The following is a 24,381-nucleotide window of genomic DNA, read 5'->3' as shown; positions in this document are numbered from 1 at the left end:
CAGAAGGAGAGTTTCCAGAGAGATTTTAAGGTGGTTGATAAGATAGAGTTGCCCAAAAATTCCCTAAAGAGGGAATGAATTTTGAGTAAAATAAGAAAGCAGAAATAAAGAATTCCTACCTTAAGACACGTGCCAGTATTTTAAAGTTACCATATAGAAAACACTGAAGCCAAATTTAATTCTATAGGTAGAATCTTTTTTGTATAAAATTCAGGAAAAGGTGATATTTTGGAATGAATGTGACTCTGGGGATGGGTAACTTTGAGATTGCAATGTTAGTCATAGCAATTAAATTTGGAAAGGCCTGGAGATTTACAAATGGGTTATATGAATCAGGGAGACAATTGAGAGACAGATCATTTTAAGGGCCTAGACCTACACCTGGGCTTGAAGGAATACCATGGCCCACATATGTCACAATTAAATAGATTATCATTGAAAAGAGTATTTCCAGAGACTGGCAATTTGCCCCTAATTCTCTAGGTCTGCAAACCTGGTTGCCAGCACCCAGCCACTTAGACCCACCAGGCAGAAGTATTTGTGGCAAATATGATGGATGTGACACAGTTTTAAAATATATGCTTCAATACTTAAATATGATGTTCTATAAAAATATAACTACTAAAATAATCTAGTCCTCACACCTGTGCTGAAGATTTCTCATTCTTCCTTCTGTGTCTTTTCTTCACCCTTCACTGCTCTGCTCTCTGCCCCAGGAGGCTGCCCTGTTTGGACTGCATCACAGGGCCCTTTACCCCCTAGATCCCTGTGGGGACCCTGGATGCTGTACCTCAGTGTTACGTGCTAGGAAAGAAACCTGATTAAATTAGCAACCTCGGGAGAATGGAAATTTTGTGTGAGTGAGTGTGCGGGTGTGCCTGCGTGCACGCATGTATGTGTTTAACTGCAATAGCAACATATGCTGATTTTGAAAAATTTCTGCGTGTATCAAACTGTGTAGAGGAAAAATTAAGAGGCACCTTTTCCTTTTGAATCAGAAGTTCCTAAAAGGTACATCCAAATAACCTACATAGTTTTATTTCACAATTATCTGCACTGTCTCTATGCTCAGCCTTTATACTGTGGTACTCACAGAACTTGGTTGTATGCTCACAGCTGAAACACAAGTGAGGGGAAGGCTGACTTTGAACAATACTGTCTTCCCGAGATACACCGTCTCTCACTACCTCTGTTTTCCTCTTTTCAGTGAATAACCATTTAATTATGAAACCCTTGATAACCATAATCTTAGAGGAGTTTTTTTTTTTCCTTCTGAACAATGTAAAGGTATTTTTGAGTAAAATAAATATTTTTAAATTTCAAAAATGGTGCATCACTGGGGCGCCTGGGTGGCTCAGTCAGTTAAGCGTCTGCCTTCGGCTCAGGGCATGATCCCAGGGTCCTGGGATCGAGCCCCACATCGGGCTCCCTGCTCCATGGGAAGCCTGCTTCTCCCTCTCCCTCTGCCGTTCCCCTGTTTGTACTCTCTCTCTCTCTCTGTGTCAAATAAATAAATAAATAAAATCTTTAAAAAAAAAAATAGTACATTCTATAAATACCTTAAGCAAAAACAAGTAAAATAAAATGTAAAGGTGTCCGGTTTCCCTCCCAACTCTTACCCCCAAACCACCTCAGTTCCATACTCAGGGATAACCATTGCTTAAACATATGTTGAAAATACCTGAATAAGCAGAACACATTTTCTTAAGATGTTTTTAAGATATGGGGGAAAAAAAGTCAGGGAAAGAGAATTAGCCTGTATCTTGCCCATATACAAAATGGGCTTGAGGTGAGAACGAAGCCTACAAAGGGGGAAGCAAAAAGAATAAGAGACAAGGCTAAAAAAAAACATTCTGAGAGAAAAGTGTACCCCTAGAGAGGAATTCAGTTTGTTGGAGGGAAATGAAGAAGAGATTCAGTTTTACCAAGTTTTAAGAATTGAAACTTCCAGGGAGAAGTAGAGATAGAGTGTGGTTCACACAGCATGGGAAACGGCTCACTCAAGGGAATGTGGAGGGCTCCGACATAAGCATGACAGGGTCCCTCAGGGCTGTCCGTGAAATGAAGAACAGAGTAGGCGACATCTGATTGCTAGATGCTCAGTTTTAAGGCCTTGGGCACAACCCATTTAGCATAGAGGCAAAGGGATGATGGGGTGGATGAAAAAGGCCTGGTAATAAGAAAATATTAAGCAGAAAACAGAGAGTCTGACATTAACGACCCCTATGGTACATTGGCATTTTTAACAGAAGATTTATAATTAGGAAGTGTGGCTAAGAAACTAAAGAGTGATATTTACCAAGTAGGGTACATGTGAAAATCTTTCTGTTTTTTGTTTACGGCTATGACTGTTTGCAGAGCCTACTACTGATTCGTAACCAGAATTCTTAGAATTTATTTCTTCTCCCAAAAATAGCCACCGTATTTTTGGAGATCATTGTGTTGAGATTAGAGCCCTAAAGTCATTTTGCGTGAGAAAACGTTTGAAAATAAGATCCCGCACAAGCTTTCAGAGGGCTAATTGTGGGCTTGAGCCCATTTAGGAAAGAGAGAAAAATCCTTCTTAAGGGGAAGTGGGAAGAAAAATGAGGAACAAAACTGTAAGAAAGAGGTAGGCTAGAGATGTTTATGCTTGGTAACTTTGTGTTACCGGTTTCTGAGTGTGGTGTGAAAAGAAATTAATAGACAATGATTGAATAGGAAGTTGTAAAGTGGAGAGAAATGAATGAATTCTCCAAAGTAGGGTTAAACTATTTTTGTTATTATTGTTCTTAAGCACTTATTATTCATTGAGCTGGGGTTTTTTTAGGTATAGGAGTTATGAAGATAAGAGAGTTGTTGTCCAGGAAAACATAAGGCTTGTTTCATTGCTTATTTTTTAAAACCTCCTTTGTAGAACTTTTCCCACTAAAATATGTTGATCATTAGGTTGAAATCTGGCTTTGAAAAGTCAGCAACCCTATTTCCCCTAATTATCGAGTAGATGGATGTGTAACTGTTGAGCCTCAAGACCAGAAGGGAGGACTTTAGAGCCAGCATTTCTTCAAGCGGGCAGACCCTAGTGAGTGAGTAGCAGAGGGAGTGTTGAATAGAAAGTGGCAGTAAATAAAGGAGCAAAACTAGCTGTTTCTGCCTCCAGTCCTGAGTAGCTGTCTAAACCCAGAGTATCAAAATGGCAGTTTCACTGAACTATCCTTGGCAAATCACATGCTTATTACCCACATGCTTTAAAAAAAGAAGGGAAGAAAGAAAGGAAGGAAGGAAGGAAGGAAGAAAGAAAAAGAGAAAGAAAAGCCTACTTGCATTTAAGTCTGCTGACTATCAAGAGCCCCTGATGTGGTTAGAATTCCTTTGATTGTAAGGCACAATGTGGTCACATGTTAATGCAAAAAAAAAAAAAAAAAATCCACATGCTGAGATCCAGGGAAGCTGACCACCAGGCCACAGGAAGGGTAAGAACCGAGTCAACTTTGGACACTGGCTCTCCTCTCCTGCTCTCCCCATCCTTTCCCTCCCCCTTCTTTTCCTCCTTTTCCTTCCCCTTCTCTCCTCTTCTTTTCTTGGCAACTTTCTTCTCTCCTCTGTCTACTCAGCTGACCCAAAAGGACTTCTTCTGGATAGCCCACCTTCTCTCCCTCATCCCTTCACCTTTGCATGTGTTGTGTCTTCACCCTGGATGGTTCTCCTTTCTCTTCGTAGCTTGGTTGGATCCTGTCTGCTTCTTCGGAGTGTTCTCAGGTGCAGCCTTCTCCAAGCAGTTGCCCTTGATCCCCCAAGGCTGGGTAAATGCCCACCTTCCAGGTTCACCCGTGCTGACTGTTCTGTCTTATGACTTTCCACTCTGTATTGTACTTCCCTGACCACTGTGTCTTTCTCCCACTGCACTGAGAGCTCCTTGAAGGCAGGGACTGTACCTTGTTCCCCTAGAGCTTTACCCAGAGCATGGAAACCTTTGTGAATGGCATGCCCTGGGGTTATACAATGCCCCTCTGACCACGAGCTCAATAAAGACTCCCTGGATGAATGGGTGGATAAATGAACTTGTTGCTCACACTTCAGGACTATACATCAATTGTTTGTATTCTCCCAGCACCTAGTCTTCCCACTGTTGTCTTCCTTATCATGGCATGAGTCAGATTCACTTGTGTTTGGAGTTCAAGCCCAGTAATTTCATAGTGCAATTCAGGACAGGTCTGGTACTACATAAAATTGTGCTGAAACCAATAGAGAAGGACACTGACTCACCTCTTGGATTCCCTGACTGAGAATTCCAGCTGGCAAAGAAATAGCACACCTGCAGGGAGATGGCTCAAGACCAGTAGGGCTTTGTCCACATCCAGGAGACAAGGTTTACTTTGGATATCAAATGACTGAACTGGTTGGTACTCCTCTCGAAAACTTCCATTCCCAACCAGAGAAATTCACAGTGTGTAAAGAAAATAATGGTTTGTGATTTATATTTTTGTGATTTTAAGAATATTCCCAGGAGGCCCCTTCACGTTCATTTTCTCACCAGGCTAATAAAAACTCTTGTTCTGGTTCATTTGCTAGACTGCAGAAATTGGTTTTAATGTTTCTGATTTGACTTCATCATAGTCTGTGAACACCACATATTAGCCTTGTCTGTCGTGCAAAAATGGTCTCTTTTACAGTTACTGGCTCCTCTGGGAGTCGTTACTGCCCACGATAATCTAGGTACATACTCACTTGTGAAAGGAGGGTATAAAGTTGATTTGAACCCTAAAGTATTTCACAGCCTAGTATAAATAACACTATTCAAGCTCTTTTCCGTAAGCGGCAGATCTTACTGCTGAGTTACAGGTGTCATAGTCCCAGTGGGTCTTATTGTGAATTCTTGGGATCTCAACATCAAGAAAAATCATGTTCTGTTTCTAATTATAAGCAAAGAGATAAACTGCATTTTTTTTTTTTATGAGAAAGTGGGATTTCCCTCCCAAAGCTCATGGGGAAATTTTTGGCTTACTTGATTTTGCTGCCACAACCACGGAGGTCAGACTGTCCTTAAGTATAAGAAACTGTTTCGAACTCTATACCAACTTGAGTATTAATTTCTATCACAGCTAGTTTCAGTGCCCTTGTCCATAGTTATGTTTCACTCTCAAGCATCCTTTACTCAATATAAATAAGTACCCAAAAAATCTCCATAGTAGCCTGAGGGACATTCCATACAGAGGAGCATAAGAGGAGTTTCCCAGAAGCAAGTGATGTTCTGGGATGGGAAGGTCAGAGAGAGAAGCAGGTCAGTCTCGATTAAAAATAGCCACTTAGGGCGCCTGGGTGGCTCAGTCGTTAAGCGTCTGCCTTTGGCTCGGGTCGTGATCCTGGGGTCCTGGGATCAAGCCCCACATCGGGCTCCATGCTCCATGGGAAGCCTGCTTCTCCCTCTCCCACTCCCCCTGCTTGTGTTCCTGCTCTCGCTATCTCTCTCTGTCAAATAAATAAATAAAATCTTAAATAAATAAATAAAAATAGCCACTTAAACAGTAAGACTCCAATAGGGGTAAGTGCAAGGAATTTCACTTTTGTGAAGCTATGTAAATGTCTACTAAATATTTTCTTTCATTAATTTCAACTCCACCTTTTGGTTTCTGGGACATTTAGGATTAGGAGAAGCTGAAAGAAGGTAGCTTACAAGTAAATGATTTCCTTTTGCTGTATAAATAACCCAACTGGTGGTGTGTTGGCTGATGGCCATACCCACTCACAAAGCTCCAAGCCAAGATTTGTTCTTTCCTGGGTTAAGATTTTTCCAGGTTTTTAAGATTTTTCCACATTTAGGAGCAACTGCATCCTTCCCTTATTAAGGCTTGAGCAGTCGAAGGAGGAATGGAAAAGGAGGAAGCTTGTCTGTCAGCAAGGTCACTAAATATTTCATTCCAGAAAACCACCTGGCACTTGGTCAGCCATTCAGAGTTGAAAGGCCACAGAACACCTGCATCAGGTGCTTCCTTCCTTATCTTAAGGGTACAGTTGCCACATACTCAGACAATGTCGAATGTGGACTGCCACATCAGCCTCCCAAATCTCCCTGCAAATCACACATCAGGCATCAGGTGATGCCAAGAATACTTTTTCTAGGCAAAAACATCTGCCCCACTTTCCAGTCCCTGATGCCTAAAATACCACCAGTAAAGATTTTTATCTGTGTGTTAAAGAACTGGGTTTATAAGCCAGAGGTTTGGGATTGTGTCATTGGGTTATTGTGGCAAGTCACTTAACCTCTTGGAGCCCATTTCTTATCTATACAATTGGATTAACAATGCTGTCTTTTAGGCTGTGAGGATTAAATGAGATATTAGCTGTTGTCAAATTTTGGTGCATATGAGAATTATCTTGGGTGTTGGTTAAAAATGTAGATTTCAGGCTTCCTTCAGAAGATAATGTTTATGAACTTTACTTCAAAAATAAAAAGAAGATAATGTTTATTGACTTATTTTATAAATGTAAAGACTTGTGTAAATGTAAGTAATTGCTCTTATCATCCGGGGCATTCCTGGAAGGGTTAACACTTTGAATGGTAATCAGCCTATTACACATCAGGAAAGGGAGTAAGGTCGCTTACACCCTTAAAGTTAAAGAAATTGATATTCATTGAATATCCAATATGGTTTAGGCCTATTACCCACATTATTTAGTTATATGAGATAGGGATTATGATTCCCATTTTACAGATGAGGAATGGAGGCTGAGAGAAGTGAAGATTCTGGTTCAGCATCAAAGGGCAGGGTCTGTGGGGGCTGCCTCCAAAGTCCAGCCTCTTCCCTTATAGCAAAATTAATTCACTGATAGATATGGATCCTCTTCTAAGTGACCATAAGTGAAGACCAGCCTTTTAGAAGAGGAAAGATACAAATAAGAGGTCCTCAAAGTGTGGTTTCCAGAACAGTACCTTTAGCATCACCCTGGGAACTTGTTAGAAATGTGAATGCTTGGGCCCCACTCCACACGTCTGGATCAGAAACTGAGGCTGAACATGGTTACACAACTTGCCCAAGGTCACACAAAACTCCAACTAGTCCTCTCCACTCTCTCTTTATGACCTTTGAGCAAACCGTCCAATGAACACATTCACTCTTCTCGTAACCTAAAGAATCTTGGTGTCACAATTCTTTTTATTGCATCCCGGTCCTGATGATGCACCCTGGTTCTCCAGCAGCCATTCATGCAGGCATCCGACATCATTGGCTCCTTGGGTGCTGGACATGCAAGTATGAAGGGGCTCCCACCTGATGCCTCATGTATGGGTGAAAAAAGCCATAAACTAATATTTACAGTGCAGGCTGCTTTCAGAGAGACTAGGCATATCAAACTTTACCTGAGGGTGTCAGGAAATGGTTATAATGACTAACATTTATTGAGCACTTACCACATGCCAGGAACTGCTCTAATTTTTTTTATACTTATTTAATCATCTCAACAATCCCCTGAGGGAGGGACTATTATTATACCATCTCACTGATGAGAAAACAGTCATAGAGAAGTTATATAACTGCCCCCAAAGGCACACAGTTAGTGTAAGCTAAGCATTTCCATTACGTTTTTTCTAAAAATTCAATTCAGAGGACAACATATCTGAGTTTAGTGGCACCTTGGCGTGACTTTTTTTTAATTATTTATTTTAGAGAGTGCAAGAACATGAGCAGGGGGAGGAGCAGAGGGAGAGGGAGAGAGAATCCCAAGCAGACTCCCCGCTGAGCATGAAGCCCAATGCAGGGCTTGATCCCATGACCCCGAGATCATGACCAGAGTGGAAATCAAGAGTCAGAGGCTTTACTGACTGAGCCACCCTGATGCCCCAACTTTACATGACTCTTAAGAGCTGTTTTGTTATAGCTAATGTTTCAGTATGTGGTAGCTAGGGTATTGCCTGCAGAGAAAGAATAAAGTATGAAGTACCCAAGGAAGCTGCTTTTTTAACAGTGTGGTTGGCTCATCCTTGAGAGCAATACTGGGGAGAAGAGAGTTAACTTGGTATAGACATGTCATTTTCAAAACTGATAACTCATTTCATTTAGGTGCTATTGTGCTTAGATTAACTTTTCACTCCCTGCCACCCCACCTTTCCACTGGGAAAAGCCCCGTTTTGCCATTAGTCAGCTGGTTTGCTCTCCAGTGTGTGAGAGTGGTCACAAGGGAGACTAGTGTGGATGACTCAACACAACCCATCACCGCCACTAGAAAAATATCCCAAACCAAGACATACAGGCTCTGATTTCCTGGTGTCATTTATCTAAAGAGCAGTATCATCTCATTGATCCTATAGGAATCCCCTCCAGAGAGGGGATTTCTCAGAAGTGCCTGAGTGTGCAAGATGAACAAGAATCCAAATTTGACATGGATGAGAGCTGTGAGAAAGAGAACTCAAGAGACATTTCAGAAATAAGTTGGTTTGGAATGGAGTGTGACTAGGCAAGGAAGACAGAACTGGTCTATCCTAGGAGAAGGTTTAAGATCTGTTCTCACAGAGGAACTCAGGGTAGGAGCTGGGAAAGGGAGTCAGGAGAGTGGCAGCTTCTTGGGGCAGTTTTCACTCTCTTGTCTCCCTTCTCAAGGAACTGGCCCCTACCACATGGTTGGGCTCCCAACTCCTGTGTCTGAATTGCGTGACCCTATTCTTTGTTAGGCATAGGTGATTGATACAGGGGACCTCTGAGCTAAATGGAGCCAATAAGATTTCTCTCTGCAGGATTTGGAAGTTTAAACTGAGAAGTACAGATATCAGGAGTTCCTGGTGTTGAATGAGGGTAGTGGTCTGGAACTGTCGCTAATGCTAATGACTGGATCTGCCTTGGATCCAGCCCTCCTTCAGGCAGGTTGTTCAACTCTTCCGGGGATTTCCTTATTTATTTGTTATTTACTTCCTTATGTTTAGGTTAGCTAGGTTTGATTTCTATAATTTGGGATCAGAAGGGCCTAATCTAAGACTTTCAGAAAGCTGGCAAACACCTCTCTAGGCATCAATGCCATCTTCCCAATTCTGATTGAAGGAAACTAACTTCTTCTAAGTAAGACTGACAGGTTAATTAACTGGAAATTAAGGCTCCATTGAAGTTTGAGACTACTTAAGAGTGGAAACCAAGAAAAGTGGCCTCTCTCTCAAATAATTTAAATGATATCTCAGAGAACAAGATTAAGGACCAACCGTGATTGACTATAGCCAGGGGTAGCTGAGCAGCCTGCCAGCTGATGTTGGCTAAGATTTCTAGAACATATTACTGGCTGCTAAGCCAGACTTAATGCATCAGACTATCTAGGACCCAGGAACATGCATTTTAAATACATTCCCTCATCAAGTTTTATGTTTTTTTAATATATTATATATATATATATATATAGCACTTAGTTCTTCTAAAACATTTATTCTTGGACTACTAAACAAATTACCACAAACTGAGTAGCTTAAAATGACAGAAATGTATTCTCTCACTGTTCTGAAGCCCCATGTCCAAAACCCATGTGTTGGCAGGCGCATGCTCCCACTGAAGGCTCTAGGGAAGAATGCTTTCTTGCCTCCTGTAGCTTCCAGTGGCGGCCAGCAGTCCTTGATGTTCCTTGGCTTGTAGCTGTGTCTCTCCAGTCTCCACCTCCATCATCACATGGCTTCTCTCCTGTGTGTCTGTATCCCTATTTCCCTCTTCTTAGAAGGACACCATTCAGGTGCCTGGGTGGCTCAGTTGGTTAAGCGACTGTCTTCGGCTCAGGTCATGATCCTGGAGTCCCGGGATCGAGTCCCGCATCGGGCTCCCTGCTCGGCGAGGAGCCTGCTTCTCCCTCTAACCCTCCTCCCTCTCATGTACTCTCTCTCTCTCTCTCATTCTCGCTCTCTCAAATAAATAAATAAATCTTTAAAAAAAAAAAAAAGAAGAAGAAGGACACCATTCACCGGATTAGGGCCTACTTTAATTGAGTATGGCTACTCTTAATTATACCTGTAAAGACCCTATTTCCAAATATGGTCACATGCAAAGGTATAGGGATTGGGACTTGAACATATCTTCTTGGGGAACACAATCCAACCCACAACACTTCCTGTTGGACATTTATGTTGTTTCTAATTTTTTGCAAATGGTAATGGTACGATGGACATTCTTTTATATAAATCTTTGATGTCATCGTCTCCGATTGTTCCCCTATGAGAGATTACTAGAAGTCAGTGGTGGGTCCGATGGAGTATCAGTCAGAGTCCAATCAGGAAAACAAAAAACACTCAAGTTTTTATAACAATGGGGAAGTTCATGCAAAAAATTGTTCACATGGGTGATAGCTGTGGAGTCACTCAGGGCAAGTGAGGTAAGCCGGAGTTTAGGGTTGAAGCCACTACTACCCCTGTGAGCACCTGAGGGAATCTAGAACCACAATAGGCCTGGTGGGCAGGAGGTGGATCCAGAGCCCTGGATTTTGGAAGTGCCACCCAAGGTAAAAAGAGGGAGGGGAGCTGCCTTCTCCTTTCCTCCCACCCCCCAGCTTCCCACTAGTATCCCCCTCAGCCAAGTGACTGGGGAATCAAGCACATGACCCCCAGGCAGCAGCTCTCTGAAATTCAGAGCAGACCAGCCAAAGGCAGAAGTGACCTGGGGGCAAATGGACAGAGGCTGGTACAGGTATGTGGCACGCTGTAAGCGTCTGCTGCATTGCTAAATGCTTTCCAGAAAGTGTCTAGCAATGTACACTCTCATAGTAATAAATGAGGGCCTGTCTCATAACAGTTTTGCTTGTATTTAGAAGTTAAATTGTTGTTTAAGATTTTATTCATTTATTTGAGTGAGAGAGTGCGCACAAACAGGGGAAGCAGCAGGCGGAGGGAGAGGGAGAAGCTGACTCCCCGAGGAGCAAGGAGCCCGATGAGGGGCTCCATCCCAGGACCCTGGGAACATGACCTGAGCCGAAGGCAGACGCTTAACTGACTGAGCCACCCAGGTGCCTGAGAATTTAAATTTAGTAAATAACATTTTCCTCTTTTTTGAAAGGCAGTGCATATTCACTGTGAGAAATTTGGAAACTAGAAAAGCAAACAGAAAAATTTAAAATCCTCTCTGCCTTTACCACTCAGTGACAATCATGGTGAACTGTGCCTCATACACATCAGCAAGTGTTCAATAACTGTTCTAGAAATGGAATGGGATAATGTGCTAAATACCTTATTACATGCAAAATGAGAGTTGCTGTTCACAAGAGTGTCCATCTTCTAGGCATTTTTCTGAACATTTGCTCTCCTGAATTCTTGAACGTGCATCCCAGCATTATGCAGCTAAAAAAATCCAGCCAGAAATCCCCTCAATTCCGCCTTCTGATCCCCCAGTTTAGTAGTTCGTCTCGCTGGATGGCAACATTCACACGGACTTTTCTTCTCAGCTTTATATCCCCAAATTCAGCCTGGTGTGAGGCTTGTAGTAGGTGTTCTGTATATAAGTGTGTGTGTATGTGTGTGTGTGTGTGTGTGTGTGTGTTGACTGATAACAGAAAGAGTACGTGAGTACTCTCTCTGAAACTAACCACATCAGCACCCTTAGCATTACATAAACTCAAAAGTAAGTTAGGGAAAGATAGGAAATCATTTTCTCACAGAAGAGCATAATAAAGTTACCGCCCCTGGCAGTATTCTCAGAAATGGAGGAGACTCCTCTCAGGCTCTGGAATATGCTGCAAACGCTGGAGTTTACTATTCCTCAGGTAAGGCAGCTTCTTCCCTAGGTCTGTGTCTGAACGGATTTTCAAATAAAACATATGAACACATCCAAGACTCAGACCAAAAGACAATGCTGCCTTGAGTAAATAAAAGCCTCCAGGGTCTGTGGAAAGAGAGGAAGCCGTTTGTTCACATTCATTTACTGATAACTGAGGGAGAGACAGCACCTTGTCCATGGCCCCCGGCCCTCCGCTCACAGTATCAGAGACTCAGGCAAATCAAAGGCACAGCCTGCCTTTAAGTTCCCATCACTGGACTCTGCTTTGTATTTTACTTCCCCACATTACTAAAGTGATGACAGAAAGCCCCCACGGGTGCTGTAAGGGCTATGAGGCATTTTTCAACTTTGTTGAGCCCTTGAAATAATTTCCAGACCTTTGTTTTCCAAAAGAGACAGATATAGTCCACCAAGATGCTGGGTGTCGTGTCAGACAAGGTAGTGAGTTACCAAGGAAGGAGGAAGAAGGGTGCTTTCTGCTGTTAGATGTAAACCAGGTACTGTGTAGGGGATTCAGGCAAACAAGGCTGGACAAAGGGAACCAGAATCAGGACACAGTGGTTGCAGAAGCCTAGGTGCCCCCAAAGAGGAGGAGAGGAACGAGAACAAGACACCCTTGGCTCTTCTTGTCTGGAGTTTTCATGGCTGTGAGCTCATCTTCCTTTATGATCTAGCTGCTGCTCAAAAGTATTTTTTCCTTTGTTCCATTTTTAAGCCAACGTGTTCAATGGGAACTATCAGGGATCAAGGCCAAGGCCAAGAGGTCCCCACGCAGATTAGAAGTTCTGGAACATTTCTAAGCAGTTTCCATTGCTCCGTGCTCCTCCTCTTGTCACTCTAGCATCTCTGCAGTTGGCTGAGACTCCCCGAAGAAGGGGCTACAGCGCTTTTCCCTTGCTCTGCCTCGCTCAAACACCACTTCATCCCTCCACCCCAAAGATGTTGAAGAATTCAGAGAATGTAAGAAGAGGTCCTTTCTACAAAGGAAAAAAAAAGTCATAGCTCAGGCAAGTCATTCTTTCTACAAATACTTATTGAGTACTTATCCTGGCTCGGGTTTTGCTCTTCTTGGTGTTGGCAGTGCGGCAGCCAGACAAATCCCTGCACTCATGGGGCGTATGATCTGCTGGGGACAGACAGATAGTAACAGATACACGGCGAGGACGTTCGACGGCAGTAAGAACTGTGGGCCAGCCAGGGCAGAATGAGGCAAGACACAAGGAGATAGAGGTGGGATGGGGCTGTGATATTTTAAATAGGGTGGCCGGGAAGGGCCTCTCTGATAAAGGACATTTGAGCAGAAACCAAAATAAAGTGGGAGAAGGAGCCAGGGGATGTATGGGGGAAGAACATTCTAGGCAGAGGAAACAGCAAATCCAAAGGACAGGAGTCCAGAGTGGAGGTGGCTTATTCAAGAAGCAGTGAGGAGATCAGGGAGCCTGGGGCACGCTGAACACAGGAGGCTTTTGCCAAAGTTCTACCCAGAGACCGACGGTGCGGCTTGGACTGAGGCAGTCGGGGTAGACATGGTTGAGACGTGGTCAGATCCGTGAGATACTGTGAAGGCAGAGCTTTCAAGATGTGCTAATCGATATGAGCGTAGAGGATGAATAGCATGGAAGCAGTGGAAGGAAATCCAGAGTTTGTTTTAGATGTATTCGTTTGAGATATCTTTTAGATATTCAAGTAGAAGAAGCAGCTGACTCTAAAGGTCAGGGATTTCGGGGAGAAACTAATGTGGGTATCTGAGGTCAGGGAGATGAGGAGGCCTCAGCAGGGGAGAGGGGAGAGGAGCTGTCAGTGGAGGGGATGAGAGAGAAAGAGAGAGGAGAGGGAGAGGTCTGCCGCTACCAAGTGAGAAGGAGTTGGAAGAAGGCAGTTGTGATGGGCTCTGTCCCAGCTGAGGAGAGAGGAGGAGGAGGCCAGCAGAAGGGGCCGTGCGGAGGTGACCAGTGACATGGACAGTGGTGGTGTTGGTGGAGTGTGGGAGGGAACTCACAAGAAAAGAGAGGGACTAATGCAGAAAAGGTGGGCAAACACTGGCCATCAATGGAAACAGGAGATGGGACAGAAACTGGAAGCAATATAGGGTTAAAGGAGTGTTTCTTCATGATAAGAAGTAAAAGTATTCTTTTTTCTTTCATGTAGTGTTCCTTTAATTCTTAATTACACAAGGAAGGCATGTTTACTGTAGCCGCATTAGAAAATAGAGAGAAGAAAACAGGAAGAATGAATGTATCCTACCGTGAAGAACTGCAACTTCTGTGAACATTTTGGTGTGTAACCTTCTGGACTTTTTTCCACGCTCAGAAAGCTATTTAGTAATCTACTTTTTAAACTTCACAATATAATCTGAATACCTTTTTATGTCAATGTGTATTTACATCATCTTTATTGTCTGCATAACATTACCTTTAATTGAATATACCTAGATTTGCTCAGCCAATCTCTTATTAAATATTTGAATTAGTTTTCTTCTTCTAACTATTAAAAATACTTCTTTGTACCTACATCTTTGTGTTCTTGCCCAATAATTTCCTTAGAACTGCTAGGTCTATGAGCATTTTTAAAAGATATTTAATATACGGTAGATAATTATAATGTCCTAACCGTAATGTCCTATATTTTCCAAGAGTATAAACAGTAGTGGGATAACATGTTCTCCAAGGCCACTGTAGAATTGAAAATTCAAAGCCCCCCAAGTTTTTAAATTCAGAAACTAAAGTGAAACAAAAGGTCACAAAGTTTTAATAGTAGGAACCTTGAGGGAAGGAGAAACTTTGATGTATTGGCATAAGGTTTTGAGAATAAAGCTTTTATACAAATGAAGATAAAAGAATATGTTCAGATCAGATATTTGAAGATCTGAGAAAATAAAACTTTGAGTAAAGTTTTGTTAAAAATTGTCAAATGTACTCTTTTTTAAATTTTTTTTTTATTATTTGACAGCGAGAGAGACACACAGCTAGAGAGGGAACACAAGCAGGGGGAGTGGGAGAGGGAGAAGCAGGCTTCCCCCTGAGCAGGGAGCCCGATGCGGGGCTCGATCCCAGGGCCCTGGGACCATGAAGCGAAGGCAGACGCTTAACGACTTAGCCACCCAGGCGCCCCTCAAATATACTCTTGTTCTGTGTCTTGTCATCATAGAATTCAGTCCTGGCTGGTTCATTTATAAGAAACTTTTCTGAGCTGCTAAATGCTATTGCTTCTGGTTATATAACCTTGTTTTGAGATTATGGTGCTTGTTTGTTTATTTTTGTAGGAAATTTTATTGACTTGCACTTTTGTTAAAAGAAATTGGTTTTTAATTTATTCAGCCACCTTGTAACTTTTAACCCACTCACTATGACTTCAGATGATGGATCTTGTTTTAATAAACCCAGTCAGTATAAAACTTGTTCTGATTCTCCTAGAAATAAGAAATCCTTCCCCCTTTTGTATCATGTAGAAGATTTGAATGTCTGTCATTTCCTTTGGCTTACACCTGGACAGTGGCTCCTTATAGATGTGTCTCAAAAGGTGCGTGTGTGGTGGGGTGAGGGGGGAGACAAGAAAATGACCTGGTTATCATTTCCCACTGGTTACCTTCAACGTCACTGTGCCTTTTCCTGCATATCGCTCTTGTTGTGGATTGCTCCCCTGTTTGCTGGGGAGGCCACTTTAGACAGGTTTCAGCAGATCTCCACCCTCACTAGAGGTCTGGACATAAGGTCCCAGCTCTGCTGTGAAAGCCAGCAGAGTCATTTGGCATCTGGCCTCTGCAGGCATCACACAGGTCCTGTAGGTTGAACTCTGCCCCATGATAACCCACAGCCCTACTTCTCTCCTAGTATTCTGGAAACCAAGGAATCCAATAAGAAATACTCTCCTCTTTTATCTTTGTAACACAAAAGGCTTTCTCCATGCTGGATGATCCTCAGGCCTTGGCTGTCTTTCTAGTATCTAAAGATTTCCTTCTCTCTCTCTCTCTCTCTCTCTCTCTCTGTGTGTGTGTGTGTGTGTAGCATCACTGAGACATATAAAACAAATGTTAATTCCTCTTTGAAAGTAAGAATAAAGGCCTAACTGCCTAGCCTTTGTTTGTGGGGAGAAGGGGATAAAATCCCCTTTTGTTTCTTTCTAAAAGTCTAGAGTAAGGAGGAAAAAACAAACAAAAAGGCAGTAATTAATATAACAATAACTTCTCTTGTTACATGTTAATTCATTCCAGATTCAAAATTAGGTCACATCTGGATTCCAAAGCTGAAATAAATATGAGCCAAAAGAAAATAGTGGGGGGGTGGGGGGGTGGGAGCATGTATGCTAATAGCAACTGCATTCATAAGGGGAGGAAGCAGGGGCCTATTGCATTTCTAAATGCTCAATGATCTAGACTCCTAGATTCTAAAGAGTAGAAGAAATCATTGAGACTCTAACTTCCCTTCCAATTAAGAAATCTGTTTCAGGATATCTCTTGCAAATAATGACCTGTCTCAGACTACATATGTACGGTGGGGAAAAGCCTGCTTCTTTTGGAGATGTCTCCTTCCATCCCTGAACAGTTCTAACAATTTTTAAAGTTCTTCGTTGTCTCAAATCAAAAATGTTCTAGGGCGTCTGGGTGGCTCAGCTGGTTAAGCGTCTGCCTTTGGCTCAGGTCATGATCCCAGGATTCTGGGATCCAGTCCCACATCAGGCTCCCTGCTCAGTAAGGAGACTGCTTCTCCCTCTCCTGCTCCCTCTGCTTGTGCTCTCTCTCTGTCAAATGAATAATTAAATTTTTTTTAAAAAACACTCTATATTTTGTCCTTTACCCATAGGTTTTGTTTTGTTTTGTTTTTGTTTTTTAGGAGCAATATGGGATAGGGCAGCATAGCATTCAAACATTTATTTATTATTATTTTTTTTAATAATTTTTTTATTATGTTAGTCACCATGCAGTACATCATTAGTTTTTGATGTAGTGTTCCATGATTCATTGTTTGTGTATAACATCCAGTGCTCCATGCAATACGTGCCCTCCCTAATACCCATCACTGGGCTAACCCATCCCCCTGCCCCCCTCACCTCTAAAACCCTCAGTTTGTTTCTCAGAGTCAACATTTAAAGGCAGTTATCACACTCTCCCATCTGATTCTCTGAGTTCCCTGGTGTCCACATCTGGAAATGCTTGCCCCTCATTGCGGTCAATCAGGGTGATACACACACACACACACACACACACACACGAGCGTGTGTCCCATTTAATACTGGGAACTACTCTATGAGGTAGGTACTATTTTTATTCCCATTTTACAGATGAGAAAATTGAGATCACATAGCTAGTTACTGGCAGAGCTGGGATTTAAACCCAGGCATTCTGGCTCTAGAGTTCACATACTTCATCACTAAGCCAGTGGTTCTCAAATTCGAGTATGCATCAGAATCACAGAGGGTCTATTCAAACATAGATTGCTGGATGCTTCTAATTGATTCAGGACTCAGCCTGAGAATTTGCATTTCTAACTAGTTCCTAGGTTATGTTGGTGCTGGTAGTTGAACCACATTTTGAGAACCACTAGTTGGTGCTAATTAAATCCTCTCCTGATCCCCATTTTTGAGTTCTCTCTTTTGTTGCCTGCCTGGCACTCCAACTGCTCAAGAACTGGACAGCTCTTTCTAAGTTCCAGAGTATGACTAGGCTCCCATTCTGTGCTCTGAGCTAACCCTGATAATACTTGTTTTCCTGAATCTCTGTCTATTGTCATCTGCCAGGTGTTCCTGTTCTCAATCTTTATTCTTGTGCTTCCAGATGCTAGAAATCTCCCCAAACACAGCCATTCCATGATGGGTTTATCTTGTCTATTGATTCTGCTCTGTCCTGTCTGAGTACTGACTGAGCTGTGGCTGAGAGCTATCATCCCTTAAAGCTTCTCTGACCTTGGGCGCCTGGGTGGTTCAGTCATTAATTGTCTGCCTTCAGCTCAGGTCATGATCCCAGGGTCCTGGGATCGAGTCCCGCATCAGGCTCCCTTCTCTGTGGGAAGCCTGCTTCTCCCTCTCCCACTCCCCCTGCTTGTGTTCCCTCTCTTGCTGTGTCTCTTTCTGTCAAATAAATAAATAAAATCTTAAAAAAAAAAAGCTTCTCTGACTTAGAACAATTAATGGAGGTCACATGTTCGCAGGTAGCATGTCCTCAAACCTGTCACTGTTCAGCTGAACCTCTTCCGACCTCTCTCTAGGCCATCTATACTCACTTAGTGTATGGAGCTCAGAACTAGACACAGTGCTCCCTATGGGATCTGACCCCAATTCACTGCAACCATCACTTCCTTTCTTCCAGACTTTTATATCCTGTTAACACTGCCTGTGATTGCATCAGTTTACCCTTTTGGCATACATTGAGTTTTGACACAAGACTTCCAAATATTTTTCAAATAAACCGTTCTCACACCCATCTTTCCTCCATTTTATGCTTCTATAAAATCGTTTTCACTTTGACGGAGACTTAACGGTTACTTATGTTAATTTGCATCTGGTGTGTTTTTATATTGTTCCAGCCAACGGATTTTTTTCTTTTTGAAATAAGTCTCTTTATTATTTTTTCTTATTATGAAGGGAATGCTTCTACATTACCAAAAAAGTCATAAAATATAGATAAACAGAAAGAAGAACATTAAAAATTTTATTATGCCAGCCACCCAAAGTTAATCATTATGAATACCTTGGTGCATATCTTTCTACAACCTTGATAAACATCCTTCCAAAATGTCCATGCGTTTCTGTACATAAATGATCCATAGAGATTATTTTTAGGCTCATTATAAATCCAATATATTTTATATTCCTTCTAGCTCTGCCAGCCAAAAGTGGCTTCTGTGTTTTGTTGATAAAGTATTGTATAAGATGGGCAAGGACAGGATCCTGCAGCATTGCCCAAGATCCTGCCCTCCAGAAGACTACTGAGTGATCATTCAACACTCATTGGATAGCAGCTTTCAACCAGTTAGAAATCCACGTTAGTACCCCTAGTCCAGTTTTCCATGTTATTCTGATAGACTGCATGAGACGCTTCACCTATTTAAGTTGTGACGAGCACTATGCCACCTGCACGTGTGATCTCAGTCTTGTAATTCTGGAGTAACCAGGCTTCACATTAAGTTGACTATTTTGTAGTTTCCAAAACCCAAATTATACTACTCTGCCTCCTTTCAGAAATACAGTCCTTTGTCCATTTCCAATTTTCAGGCTCCTTTTCCATTCTTTTTGATTTTCCAAAAATTACTGGCAGCAGTTCTATAATTTCTTTGGTTGGGTCTCTCAGCACCTTGGGATAGAATTTAGCCAGGTCTGAAGAATGAAGTCTTTAACAGAGGCTTCTTGTTCCCTTACTATCTTGGCTCCTATCTTGGACTTCAATTACCTCTTAACCATGTTTGTTCCACACTTTCAGCTTTGAAGATCTTTCACTTTCATAGAGAAGATGGAAGCAAGAGTTGTGAGGAAGTTCTCCAATCCACCCCCTCCCCCCCACCTTCATCTGTTAGCCTTAGAACATCAGACTCAGTACATTGTTCTGGCCACTTTGCTCTGGTCATATCCAACAAAAAACCATTTTGATGCCTCTCACTTTTTTCCCATTCATTTTTTTCTCAGCTCAAGCCTTCAAGCTATAATTTTAACTCTTTTATACCAACCTTTTTTTGCCCCTTAGCACTATACTGTTCTCTGACCCTGTCTGTGTATGATCTTTCACAATCTGATTTCATTGAAGTGGCCCATTATGCACTCATTTGCTTCCTTACATTCCTTTCTCTTTTCTTTTACACAAAGATCATTTTTAAAAATCATATTTTCTTTTTTTAAAGATTTTATTTATTTATTTGAGAGTGAGAGAGCACAAGTGGGGGAAGGGGCAGAGGGAGGGAGAAGCAGATTCCCCGGCGGAGCAGGGAGCCCGATGCGGGGCTCAATCCCAGAACCCTGAGATCATGACCTGAGCTGAAAGCAGATGCTTAACCGACTGAGCCACCCAGCCACCCCTAAAATCATATTTTCAGATTTCTTTTTTTGTAGAGTCATAAGTCACTTACCCCTTGATAGGCTCTGAGCTATATCAGCACACCTATCTCTTCTTTGAGTTTTTAAGATATCAGATAGATACCTCACTATTCCCTCTGTTTTACTCTGGGTTATCACAAAGATGATATGGTGTGTCATATTCAATAAGGAGTATATAGATGTCATATTCAGCACAGTTATTAGGTTAGTAGCAGTAGAAACAGACAATGGCTAAGTTATACAGAAATGGAATTTGTTGGGAGAGTTGAAGCTCAAGACTGATGAGACGTTTTGGAACCAGGCTGTGAAACAGATAGAACCAAGGCAGCTCCAAGGGTTCACTCAGCAGGAATTATTCTCTCCTTGTGTCAATTTACTTAAGATCAAAAGTTCTAGGAGAGACAGTGCATCTGACTGACTTAACTGTCTGACACCTATCCCTTGGCCAGGGGCAGGCAGGGAACCCTGCTTAACATGCCCAGTAAGACTGCCCTCAATGTGGGGATACAATCACTCCACAGGGAATTGGGTGCAATCACCTGTAGTGGGATGAATAGAACTCTGAAGAACAACAAATGTCCACTAGCTACTGTCTCCCAAGGTTGACCTCACTTCTACTTTATCAACAAGTTCTACCTTTTTTTTCTTGGAATTAAGCATTGGTCAGCATTGGCTTTATTGATCCATCTGCTTCTGAAAAAAGGTGTTGTTAGCAAGGGGTATTAGGAATTTATGAGATGCTCTGCTTTAACCAGAAAACTTCCCACAGTTATCTGAATAGTGGAAGTCCCAGGAATACAAGTAATCTCTGTGCCAATTTTAACAATACCTCTAAGATTCTATTTACCTTGTGATCCCAAATCTTTTAGAGAGGAGTATTCACAAACAAATGCATTTATCTTCTATTAAAATATTGAATTACTATAACAATCTGTTTTGAGCTTATCAGACTTTGGGAATCATAAATATTGTCCTGAGTCTTTCCCATTATTTCTTCCTGAAAATTATGAGCCATCCCCTCAATAACATTAATAACCCCTCTGTGATCAGTCTCATAATAACCCCTCTGTGAAAGTGCTGACTCTGGACTTCCTGATACTCCATTTCATCTTTCTTATTCATGCCTAGTACCATTTATAATCTTTTTTTTTATAAAGATTTTATTTATTTATTTGAGAGAAAGAATGAGAGACAGAGAGCACGAGAGGGAAGAGGGTCAGAGGGAGAAGCAGACCCCCGCTGAGCAGGGAGCCTGATGTGGGACTCGATCCTGGGACTCCAGGATCATGACCTGAGCCGAAGGCAGTCGCTTAACCAACTGAGCCACCCAGGCGCCCCCATTTATAATCTTTGATATTATAGTTTTTCTTGGACTTTTTCTCCCTTCTCATCATTTCAGGAATGCCATTCATCGCTATCCTATTAAATATGTTCCTTCAAGCCTCCATAAGTTGTCCTCAACTTTTGCCTGGAACGTATGCCAGCCATGTAGCCAGCTGATCATTTCTCATGACCATCTTCTTTTAAAGACAGATCTTCCACAAGAAGGGATAAAAAAATTATTGTGATGTCCAGTTCTTTAATTTCCTATCTAGAATCAGAGATATGAACGTTTCTTCCAAATTCTACCATTTGCTCCCCTGTGGTAGTTGACCAAAGGGAAGCTTTCCTTGTCAAACATCCTCCCAACAGACAACCCAATTCTAAAGTGACCAGGACAGGTTAGCTACAGTCATCTCCTTATTCCTCACCATGGATAAGCTCCACAAAACACCTCTTCCACCTAGAAAATGATTAAGCATATAGAAGTTGGAGGAGTAAGAGCAATTCTTAGAATCATTGATTCAAAGACAAAGTCTTCGTAGTGAGAGTGGCTGGAAAGATGAGACTAAAGGAGAAACATGGTAAATAGAAAAGAACAAAATTCCTGAAGTTTTTCTGCGAATGAGTTTTCTCATATTATCTTGGAGATCTCCCCTGCTTAACAAATCAGAAGGACAGTGGAACTGGGAGATTATTTTTTTAAACTTCTGACTTCTAGGGCCTGTATTTGAAATTGAAGCAGGGCCCATGACTAGTCCTAAATGTCATACATAGGTGTTACCAACCCCAGAAAGGCTTGGACTTTGTTAGAAAAGTTGCTGACTCTTGAGAAAGCACAGTTGCCTTGAGGAATTGAGAGCCCCCATTAGAAGTTTACACTGGGGGCACCTGGGTGGCTCAGTCAGTTAAGCATCTGGCTCTTGATTTTGGCTCAGGTCATGATCTCAGGTTCTTGAGATTGAGCCCCATGCCAGGCTCCACACTGAGTGTGAAGCCTGCTTAAGATTCTCTCTCCCTCTCCCTCAGCCCCTCCCCCCATTCGTGTGTGCATGTGCTCTTTCTCTACAAAAAAAAAAAGAGAGAGAGAGAGAAGAAGAAGTTTACACTGGAACCTGTCTTTGGGATGCCCTTTTAGTTTCAGAGACATAATAATCTGAAATTTGAAACTTGTCCATGACTCAGTTTCCTTCTCTTTCAGCTGTCTTTAATGAATTTATGAGATCTGACAATGGCCAGGCACGCAGCCACTGAAAGTGCTCCGGCTCTGGCACTTACTAGGCAAAGTAGTTTTCTGGGGTACTTACATGTGAGGGAAGCTGGAGGTAAAATAACATCGGTCTAAGAGAATGCTAAGAGTCAAACCGGAGAAGCCAAGTTCATGGTCCAGGGATTCAAGAACAACACAAGAAAAGAGGAGAAAAAAGCAGGAAGAAGGAAAGACCATTTTGCCCTGAGTAGGGCTGGGAGACTGGAGCTCTCTCTGTCATATGACTGATTCTCCAGGGTGTGGGTAGGGCAGCCTAGGTTGAAGGCACAGGACACACTGAATAAGAGCCATTGGTTTTAAAGACACATCCTTCATTCTCTAGAGATTTCCTTCTAGAATGCTCCCCTCAGTGAGTAGAAGCTGAAAAGTCAAAGGGATGGTTTATCTTACAGTGTACCAAAACCAGCAGCCACTCCTGGTTTTGGGGATGAAAACGTTATTGGTAGAAGGGGCTAGGAAGCTTAACAGAAGCTAGATTCAGTTAGATTGCGCATTTATTTTGGGGCAGCTCTAAGGTCGATGGAGATGGGGGCTGGTGGCTACGGAAAGTCCAGAGTCCTCAAACCACTTCTTGGCACCACTTCCTTTCACAATTAAATTAGTTTGCTCCACTGATGATGAAGGCATATTGTGAAAGATACAGAGAACTGTGGACAAGATGTTTGTAGGAGGTTGTGATGGGGTGGAGGACAGGACACACAAAGATACTGCCTGACATCAACAATTTAATGTATACCAGTGATGCAAGGGAATACAGTTCAGATTTCCATGCTGTATTTTCATTTTCATCCATGCAAATAGGGAAATAATGAAAAGAAGGTGAAGGAAAAAGATATAATAGGAATAAGATTATTTAATTCTATCAAGAAAAAGGGAGCAAAAACATTAATCATTAAGTGTAAAAGGGATACTCAGTCAATAATGAGCACATATTCCATGCGCAGTGTAGACATAATAAAAGAAAATAGACTGCAGCCAGAGGGGACATTGATCTGGGTAATAGAATTTCCTCCTCAGGAGTTCTCTGGAACAGAAGAGATGCCCTTGTTCTGATAAGGCTTAGTTGCAGCCCCCAACCCTCACCACTGTTCTCCCTGCCTCAGCATGGAAAGCACGGCCAGTCTTCTCAACCAGATGCACCCTGCCCCAGACTCTGCCTGACATGTTGACCACAATTGACATGTAGACCACAAACCCATGAGAGACTATCAGCCAGAACCACCAGATCAGCCGCTCCTGAATTCTTAACCTACAGGATAATGATGCTTACTATTGTTTTAAGCTGCTAAGTTGTGGGGTGATTCACTACAGTAAATAACCAGTATAACAACCTGTGGACCAGAAGGGGCTGAGCCAGGTTTGGGCAGAGGGAGCAGTCGAGGTGTGATCACCTCGGCCGACGCTATGAGAGTTTCTGAAGCTCGCATGACCCTTTACAGTGATACGTATTCTTTTTTTAAACTATAGTGATTTCATTTTTTTTCTGCCTATTGGAGATCATTCCATATCCATTCATAAATAGCTTCCTTATTCTTTTCCACAGCTACATAGTACTCCACTGTGTGGAGGTAGGTATCATAATTTGTTGAGACAATCTCTTCTTGGTGGACATTTAGAGAGTCTTGCTATTTCAAAACATGCTTAAAAGTATGTATTTATACATCCTCTTTGTACACACTCACAGGTAGAAGCATAGAACTAACCCCTGGAGTTGGAATTGATAATACTCAGGCTTCTCACTCATGTTTCAGCACTGATCTATAGGAGCTGCCTGGCCCTTTATGCTTCATCTACCTACCCCTGGTTCTCACCTAAGTGCTGAAACCTGTCTCTTCTGTGAATTGCCTGGAGATCCTACTGCACTCATCACACAAAAGGCACTTTATGTGAACTCTGAGAAAATTCCTGAAAACCTTATGGGTGCATCCTATCAAGACATTAACAGAGAACTAGCTCAACAAGTCCACCACTGTGTCCTGTACAGACTTTCAGGTTAACACAAAGTTTTCAAACCCTTATGGTGATAGGACACTGTAAGAGAGTCAAAAGAAGTTAAAGACTTGGTCT

The 24,381-nt window shown here is 42.2% G+C and overlaps 1 long non-coding RNA gene across 1 annotated transcript; it reads left to right on the top strand.

Annotated features, from left to right (window-relative positions):
- The first annotated feature begins 7,525 nt into the window (after nt 1–7,525).
- Nucleotides 7,526–14,440, top strand: LOC145722688 (uncharacterized). Its single transcript, XR_014147131.1, has 2 exons — nt 7,526–12,712; nt 13,854–14,440. It is a non-coding gene; the product is annotated as an uncharacterized LOC145722688 (long non-coding RNA).
- Nucleotides 14,441–24,381: the final 9,941 nt, after the last annotated feature.

This window comes from Leptonychotes weddellii, chromosome 7, assembly GCF_054177405.1.
Source record: "Leptonychotes weddellii isolate Sample4059 chromosome 7, ASM5417740v2, whole genome shotgun sequence".
Taxonomy (NCBI): Eukaryota; Metazoa; Chordata; class Mammalia; order Carnivora; family Phocidae; genus Leptonychotes; species Leptonychotes weddellii.
Note: the sequence above shows the minus strand (reverse complement) of the source record. Positions and strands in the feature narration are given on the sequence as shown.